Below are 9,826 nucleotides of genomic sequence, written 5' to 3'. Positions count from 1 at the left end.
TAAAGGACTCTGTCCATATGAGCTGGGTGAAATACTGTTTACTAAACACGTAGGAGTGTGTGCACACACATACATTTGTACACATTTCTCTTACTCTTTGGCTTCCCTATCCCCTGTCTCCATGGCAACACATCCAAAAAGCCATGGAGTTGTGGCACACTGGTTTTCCCCATCGCTATATCTTGCTGATCAGAGCTGTCAATCCAGCAAAGAAGTGCAGAACAGAGGCCAGGGCTTGACTCTCTCAGAGGGCAACAGAATATTTTCCCAGGAAGTAGAAGGTAGGGGGTAGGGGAGAGAGACTGCTTGTAAGAGTGGGATGGGGAGGGTCTGACACAAAGTGCTTTCTTTTTTCCTCTTTCCAAGAGATATGGAGAGAACAGAGTGGCTCCAGCCCCTAGACATTTGGCCTGTCTGAGATGTTTGTCACTGCTTTGAAGAAAGGATCAGGGAAGCTGACTGTTTCTAGGAGGTCTTTACCCATCACCAGAACTGACTTAATATGTCAATGAACACTGGATCCCACTAATGTGGGGGCTCGTCAAAATAGTGTTGTGTTATCCACTGAGGTCTTCTCATTCTTCCTAACTCTTGTCCTCGTCCTCCCATAAATCCTTCATGGAAGATCTCCCCAAAGCACTCAAAGGCCATCCTTTGGGTCTTAAACACTGAGTGGTACTACTGAAAAATTGGGGCTGACCATCTGCTATTATCTCACTCTCACTGTCCTACATTGCTACTCCTTCTTTTTCTGATTATATATTTCTTGTACAATGTCTTATATAATTTTTTGGAGACTATCTCTCCAGGCTGGAAGTGCAGCAGCCATTCATAAAACTCTTTCCAGTACTGAATGGCTTGAAAGCCTTAACCTGATCAGGACTGGCTCTCTCGCCTTTGGCACCCGGGTTGGGGGGGGGACCTCCATTCCACCAATATGGGTCTCTCATATTGGTGCCAGACTTACTACAAACAATGGATCAACTTTAACCTTATTGTAGATTAGAATTCCTGAACTCACACAATCCACCAACCCGAGCCTCCTCAGCTCCTAAGGTACTACTAAAGGCATGTGCCACAAAGCATCATGGAGGTCCTGTGATAGAAGAGTGTATTTGAGATGTAAGGATAAAAAGATGAGGTCTCCACTTTTAGGAAGTTTACAATCTCATTCAATTCATCTAGCACATATTTTTATTTTTTCCAATTATATTTTATTTATATCTTTTGCTTCAGTGATCACCTACATTTCTTACAGTATCCCTCTCTCTCTCAGAGTGCTCTCTCTTATAAGAACCTTTTTTAAGTGAAAAAAAAAGGTAAAACAATTTCTTCTAAACATACAGGGGTAGCTAAGGAGTACAGTGATTAGAGCTCCAGGCCTGGAGTCAGGACGATCTTGGGTTCAAATCCGACCTCAGACACTTTCTAGCTGTGTGACTCTAAATATTTAACCTCAGTTGTCTAACCCTTACCACTCTTCTGTTTTAGACAGAAGGTATGGATTTTTTATTCAAAGTTATTTTATTTTTCCAATAACATGAAATAACTTTTGATATATGTTTTTCAAAATTATAAGATCTAAATGGTCTCCTTCCTCCCTTCCCTCTCCCCTCTTAGAGATGGTAAGCAATCTGAGCTGGGTTATACATATGTTATCATGCAAAACACACATCCATATTGGTCATTGTTGTAAGAGAATATATAGGTAAAATCAAAACCCCAAAATAAAACTATAAGTAAATTAATGTGGAAGATAATATGTTTTGATTTGCATCCAACTCCAACATTTCTTTCTGTGGATATAGATAGCATTCTTTGTCATAAGAATAAGGTAGAGATTTTTAAAAAAACTAATCAACATATCAAAAAAAATGCAATCTTATATTCAACATCCCACACCAATAGTCTTCTATTTTGGCTAAGGAGCAGAAAGTGCTATCTTCTCATATCACTTCCTTAAGGACAAATGTGACCATTATCATTTCCCAGAATTCAGTTTCAATTGTTGTATTGTTATTTCCATTTCCATCATCTCATATTGTTTTCCTATTTCTTCTGATTTCACTTTTGTAATTGTTCATACAAGCTTTTCAGTATTATCATATTCATTGTTTCTTATATCCCAGTTCTATTGTACGCATGTACCACAATTCACTTGGTTGTTCCCCAGTTGAGGGGCATCTACTTAGTTGTATACTTTTGTTTCTTGCTAATACATACACACACAAATGTTTCAGCAAGTACATATTAGGCACCTACTTTATACTAGACACTCTACTAGGTAACCAAAAAACAAAGACAAAAATGTGAATAGTCCCTGCTGGTAAGGAGATTATGTATACACAAGTCATTTTCTTTCCATTTAATATGCAATCACTGTGCTAAACTCTGGAAATACATAAAAAAATAAAAACAATTTCTGTTCTCAAGGAGTTTCTATTACTACGCAATGAGCTCTAGATCTGAGTTGGAGAACTTCTATTGAAGTCTTCACTCTGTTTCTTACCTATAAACATGAGCTTGGACAAATCTCTACACCGCTCTTGGTCCTCATTTTCCTCTTCATGTTATAAGGAAAAGTGGAGTTAAGCAGGAAAGTATGTGAGTTTGCAAAGGGGAGTGGCATGAGAGCAGCAGGAAGGATTCTAGAACTTTGAAGGAAGGGTTAGACTGAATTGAGGGGGGTAGCTGTCTCTCTGGAGGTATCTGGAGAGTGTGGCTGCTTTTCCTCAGTGGCTGCTCCTAGCCTTGTTCCTGTCCTGCTTGCTGTCTTGTGTGCTGTATTTCATTGGAGCAGAAACTGGTGATCCTGACCAACTGACTGCAGTGATTGTGAAACCAGGTCTGGGTCCTTTGGGGATCCAGGACCTTCCCTGGATCTGGCTTACACAGACCAGTACCTTAATGCCATCTAAGAGGGGTTTAGTTGTAGCTTGTCAAGTACAGGGACTGGGGTTTTAGAAAGTGAGGAAAGGATTAGTGGAGAACAACCACTCTGAAGACTCTGTGAAGAGATATTAGTTCCCTGGGGTATTCGTTAGAAAAATTAGCTTTAGGGTAACCCCATACCCTTCTAACCTATTCTATTTAATTAAACCCACTTTCCCATTTTACTGAGGGCTCAGAGTGTCTGTTAGCCCTTCAACCCACAGTCAACCTACAGACTGGCCCAATTCAATCCATCCCCCAAATCCTCTCCTTTTTACACTTAGTTGGATCAAATGACCCATGACTACCCTCCTGGCTCTAAATTTACATCCTTCCATATTGAAATCTATTTATGTTTATCATAAAACTCCATTGCCTTTTGGGTTACCCATATTTTAAGTCTTGTCATCTTATTCTTGTTATTGATGTTCAGTCATTCAGTCATATCCTACTCTTCGTGACTCCATGAGCCATAGTTATTCATGGGGTTTTCTTGGCAAGGATAATAGAGTGGTTTGCCATTTCCTTCTCCAGAGGTCCCAGAGGATCCCTTTGTCAAGCAACCAGAAGTTAAGTGACTTGTCCAAGATCACATAGTTAGGAAAAGTTTGAGACTGGATTTGAACTCAGGTCTTCCTATGCTCTTAACCATTGCCTCTAAATCTTATCATGGCCACCCAGAAAACAGCTCATATTCACAATTGTTTCAATTTACAAATTATATGAAGTTAACCATGTACTTTACATACATTATCTCATTTGTGACTCAATTCAGCCCTCCTACAAATTATTCTTATCCCCTTTTCACAAATGAGGAAACTGAAGCTCAGAGAACTCACTGATTTGCTTATAGCTGGTTACAGAACTAATAACTATCTGAGAAGGGAGAGATCCAAATTCAGGTCTGTCCTGACTCCAAGGTTCATTATGCCACTGGTTCTCAAAGAATGGTTTGGAGACCTCTCTGAAAACTCTTTTAAGAGGTCCTGAGGTCAAAACTATTTTTTGTAATAACACTATGACATTTATGACTTCTAATATGGTAAATATTGATAAAAATAGCCAGGGGTATGCAGAGCAGCTAGGTAGTACAGTGGATAGAGTGCTGGGCATGGAATCAAGAAGATCTGTATTCAAATCCAGCCTGAGGCACTTTCTAGCTATGTGACCCTGGGCAAGTCACTTAATTCTGGTTGCCTCAGTTTCCTTATCTGTCAAATGAGTTGGAGAAGGAAATGGCAAGCCATTTCAATATCTCTGCCAAGAAAACTTCAAATGGAGTCAAGGAGAGTTAAGACACAATTGAAGCAGCTGAACAACAATAACCAGTGATGGACTGTTAATTTTTTTTCATATCCAGCTGAATTGGAAATAGCTACATTTTTAGTGTGACCATTTACACCTCAAAAACTGGCAAACACTACAAAATGAGGCTTGCTTTATTTTTTGGCTGTTTGCCTGGACTTTCAGTGGAGAAAATATTAATAATGCAAATTAAATTTTAAATGTGTCCTATGCATTTTTAGAGGACTCATTGTTAAACATTGACTAACACATCCCTAGATATAATGCACGTTAAAAAAAAAAACTATTGGTTGGGGGTAGAGGTTCTCAATAATCTTTAGGAGTATAAAGAGGGCCTGAGATGAAAAACCTTAATAACTATTGCCCTCCACCTTCCTAGTTCTCCAGTTTCTCAGCCATTGTGGCTATGGAACCATGGCAGTCAAGCCCTAAGAAAACAGGAAAACCTTATTCAAACTCACAGAACATTAAATGGATTAGACCAAATAGCTAATGTAGTCATAATTCCCATGCAACGAGAATATGAAAGCAAAAGGGTGTCAACTAGCTCAATCTCTTCATTTTTTATAAGTGATGAAACAGGTCAAGCAAGAAGTGGTTTGCCCAAGGTCACAGAACTAGGAGGTGGCAGATCAGGGATTATAGCCCAAGTCTCCTGACTCCTGGTCTAGAGTTGTTTCCACTATGCCATGCCTCACACCATCCAAGAAACCCCTCACCAGTCCTCATTGTTATTCACTAGTTTCAGTCATGTTTGACTCTTCATGATCTCGTCTGGGGTTTTCTTGGTAAAGACACTGAAGTAGTTTATCATTTCTTAGATGAGGAAACTGAGGCAAATAGGGTTAAATGACTTGAGTTCAAATCTGATCTCAGACCCTTCCCAGCTGTGTGACCCTAGAGAAGTCACTTAGCTCCCATTGCCCAGCCCTTACCACTCTTCTGCCTTGAAACCAATACACATTATTGATTTTAAGACAGAAAGTTAGGGTTTTTAATTGGTTTTCTAGGAGCCACAAACCTAGTAGTGGTATTGTGGAATCAAAGGGTATGCATTCTTTTTTTTAAAGAGTGTAAGGAGACCTGAGATGAAAAACCTTAGTAACTATTGCCCTCCACCTTCCTAGTTCTCCAGTTTCTCAGCCATTGTGGCTATGGAACCATGGCAGTCAGGTCCTAAGAAAACAGGAAAACCTTATTCAAACTCACAGAACATTAAATGGATTAGACCAAATAGCTAATGTAGTCATAATTCCCATGCAACAAGAATATGAAAGCAAAGGGCTGTCAACTAGCTCAATCTCTTCATTTTTTATAAGAGATGAAACAGGCCAAGCAAGAAGTGGTTTGCCCAAGGTCACAGAACTAGGAGGTGGCAGATCAGGGATTATTAGCCCATCTCCTGGCTCCTGGTCTAGAGTCCTTTCCACCGTGCTATGCCTCACAATGTCCAGAGAACCCCCTTACCAGTCCTTATGACCTTGGAAAGCTGATCATCAAAAGGTTGTATGATAATAGAATTGCTGAAAAAGATCCTTCTAATTAACTTTTCTTCTCCACCCCCTCTAAATTATTTTGTATCTACTTTGTATCTATTTTTTTTTTATTCCTATCTTTCTGTCTTAGTAACAACTCTAAGACAGAAGGGCAAAGGCTAGGCAAACAGAGTTAAGTGACTTACCTAGGGTCACACACCTAGGAAATATCTGAGGTCATATTTGAACCCATTTCCTTTTGACTCCAGACCTGGTGTACTATCTACTGAGTCACCTAGTTGTCCCTGTATCTTTTGTTGTTGTTTTTTAAACCTTACCTTCCATCTTAGAATCATTACTGTGGATTGGTTCCAAGGGAGAGGAGCAGTAAGGGTTAGGCAATGGGGTTTAAGTGACTTGCCCAGGGTCACACACTTCCTAGTGTCTGAGATCAGATTTTAATTTCCTGTCTCTAGACCTGACTCTCAATCCACAGAGTCATCTAGCTGCTGCTAGTGAATCTATTTTTATTCTTTTTTCTGTGTCCATATCATTTCCCCCAAAAAGATAGCCTTTGAAGACAAGAGTAGTTTTCATTTTTATCTTTATAGCCCAATATCTAGTTCAATCATTAGCATTTAGCAAGTGCTGAATAGAAAAGAACAGAAATAATTTTAATTAGATGGTCTTAAATGAAGATGTGGGGCTATAAGAAATAATAAGCAGGATAATTTTAGGGAAAAAAACTGGAAAGATTTGCAGAAACTGATGCAGAGAGAAATAAGCAGAACCGGGAGAACATTGTACATAATAATCGCAATATTGGACGATGATTATCTGTGAAAATTTGGCTCCTCTCAGCAATGTAGTGATCTGGGACAATCCTGAAAGACTTATGCCAAGGAATGTTCTCTGCCTTTAGAGAAAGAATTATTGGAGTTGTCTTTCATATCCGTGTATTTATGATTTTATTTGGGGATTTGAGTTATGTATGAGCTTGCTCTTAAAACAACTACCAATATGGTAGTGTATTTTGCATGACAATAAAAATAAAATAAATAAATAAGAAGCTATGAGGCAGGCACAGTGGGTAGAGCACAGAGCCTGGAATCAAGAATACCTGAGTTCAAACCTGGTCTCAGACACTTATTAGTTGTGTGATCTTGGGCAAGTCACCTAACCCAATTTGCCTTGGTTTCCTCATCTGTAAAATGAGCCAGAGAAGGAAATGACAAACACCAAATCGGGTCACCAAGAGTTGGGCACAACTGTTCCACAATAACAAGAACAAATGAGGATGTAGAGTCTAATGAGTTTTCCTTTTGCTGCATAGTATAGTGAATAGGAAGCAGACCTAGGATTAACAGAGAGCCTCCCCAGAGGTCTAAGACACATACTGACTTTGTGATCCAGGACATAGTCTCAGAAACTCTCAGTCTTCCAAGCAACTCTCTGATAAATTATATAATGATTGCAGACCTGCCTTGGTAAGAGAAGTTTCCTTGATGGGTATTGATAGGATCCTAGATTTACACATGGGAAAGATGAAGAAACCAAGGCTCCAAATAGTTACCTGACTTCCCCTTGATTGCATAGCTAGCAATATTTCACAGGCAAGATGGGGGCCTGATTATTTGTGCCCATTCAATATAGCCTTCACCTCCTAGATGATAATGAAGACACAAGATAGCCAAGAAAAAAGCCTCATTACAATTCTTCTGGAAGCTGGGAAGAACAAGTCACTTTCTGTTTCCTCTTGTCCTTACCTATCACTCTTCATAGCCACATGATTTTATTTAAAAAAAAGCTTCCATTTCTAGTCTAGGGACTATTTTATATTGATTCCATTGTAGGTCTGGAGGAGCCTTAAATCTCACCAGCAAGCTGTTTATCTGTAAATCACTTTGCTGTTGGAGATAGCTGGGGACACCTCTGGGGGGATTTCCTGGAGCAATCAGCTAATCTCATCTCTAATGGATGGATTCTTTAAACTTCAATTAGAGGATGTGTCTTTCCTGCCCTGGGTGTCTAGTCATCTTCTTGACCTTTCACCTATGTTACCTCATCGGATCTCCTGCTAAAAGGACCTTCAAGGCCATCTAGTCTTGTTCCTTCTTATAGTAGAATTTGGGGTACAGTTTACTTTGGGGCACATAACTGCTCCCTAACTCCAAGCCTACTTTGGTACAGGAGGAAGGGGGTCATATGACTTTGGAATTAGAAAATCTGGCTTTAAATCCTACCCCCTACTTCCTAGGCATGAGATCTTGGACAATCACTTAATCTTTTTTTTTTAACTCTTACCTTCTATTTTAGAATTAATGCTAAGTATTGTACTAGAGAGGTCAGGAGCCACAGTATCAGTTCTGAGGCAGAAGAGCAGTACAGGCTAAACAATTGGGGTTAAGGGACTTGCCCAGGGTCACACCCTAGGAAGTGTCTGTGCCCAGATTTAAACTTGGGTCCTTCAACTTCCAGACCTGGCACTATCCATCCAGCCACCTAGCTGCCCCCAGCAATCACTTAATCTTTCTGAGACCCACAGTTACAGATCATAACCAGTAATACAAAACCATATAACGGGGATTAGGCTAACTATAGAACATCCTCCATAGGACTGTTTCGAGGATCAGATAAAATATGTATGAAAAGCATTTATGAAACTTAAGTGGTGTAGAGAGAGGCAATGTGTTCCAGTGGATAGAGAGCAGACTTTAAAGCCAGAAAGATGTGCTTTGAAATCTCTCCTGTGATGCATTTCTGCTTGTCCTTTGTTTTTGAAGAGGACCAATGACCACACGGGGGGATGTCTTGATTTGTTCCTGAATTGGATTTAAGTGAAGCAGAGCTACACAAAGTCATCAGCCTCATTCCCTCTTCCAGAGCCATCCAACTCCAGTGGCAGAACAAAAGTCAGGATGACAGGTGCCGGCTCAGGAGGCAGTGGAGGACTTTGGCATGCATCGTCAATGTCTGACCGAGCTCTAAGGGCTCCCCAGCACTTGCTTCGGCTGTTGGAACATTGTCTCATCTGTCCATTCTGTCAGGGAAACTCTTCTCAAGCATGGGTTAGGCATCCCTCTAATTCAGCAATGGTTTTCTGGCCCATTGATCACCTTCAGCCTGATTTAGCCTATTTGCTGAGATGTTTTCCCCAGGATGTAGCCACTGAGCATGTTACAGTTTCTTGGAGTCATAGCTGAGGGTTGGGGGAAAGGTGGACATGAAAGGTGGATGAGCAGCCTGAAAAGGGCTCAACAAGTCCTCATACCAGAGGTGCAAGGCCTCCCAAGCACCCATACACCCTGCTGTACACATACTAGCTGTGTGAATCTGGGCAATTCACTTAACTTCTTTCTATCTCCAGGTTGCACAATTAGAAAAAATTCCTCGCCGAGAACTCCCTAAGCCAAAGAAATCATTGGTCCAATTCCTATCCCTGGAGTGCTCTATAAGTGTACGTTTTATTATTATCTAATCTAGCTGTCCCCGCTCGCCCATTTTGTAGATGAGAAAACCAAGGCTTAGAGAGCCAAGTTTAGAGGTAATCAATGGTAGGAGGGGAATTTGAAATCACATCTTATTTCAAATCTAGGATGTCCACTGTACCATCCTACCTCCAAAAGGACCCTCTTTTCCATACTCATCATATCTGGAATGCATTACTGCAATATAGAAAAGCAGGATTATGGAATAGAAAGGTAGAAAGGTCATTGCTAACAAAAAACTAGAAACAAAGCAGACGTGCATGATTGGGAATTGTTAAACAATATATGATACATGAACACATTGGAATATTATTGGACCATAAAGAAAACAGGAAACAAATATTTATTAAGTTCCTAATGTGGCTAGGCATTGCTTTAAGCACTTTACAAAAATTATTTCATTTGATCCTCACAATGACCTGAGTAGGTAGGGTGCTGTTATTATACCCATTTTACAGTTGAGGAAACAGAGAGGCAAATGACAGTTAAATGGTTTGACCAGGATCACAAAGCTAGTAAGTGTCTGAGGCTGGATTTGAATTCAGATCTTCCTGACTCTAGATCCAGTACTCCATTCACTGTACCACCTAGCTGCCTCCATAAGAAACAATAAATATAAAGATTGCA

Source organism: Monodelphis domestica, chromosome 2 (genome assembly GCF_027887165.1).
Source record: "Monodelphis domestica isolate mMonDom1 chromosome 2, mMonDom1.pri, whole genome shotgun sequence".
NCBI lineage: Eukaryota > Metazoa > Chordata > Mammalia > Didelphimorphia > Didelphidae > Monodelphis > Monodelphis domestica.
This window is presented reverse-complemented; position numbering follows the sequence as displayed.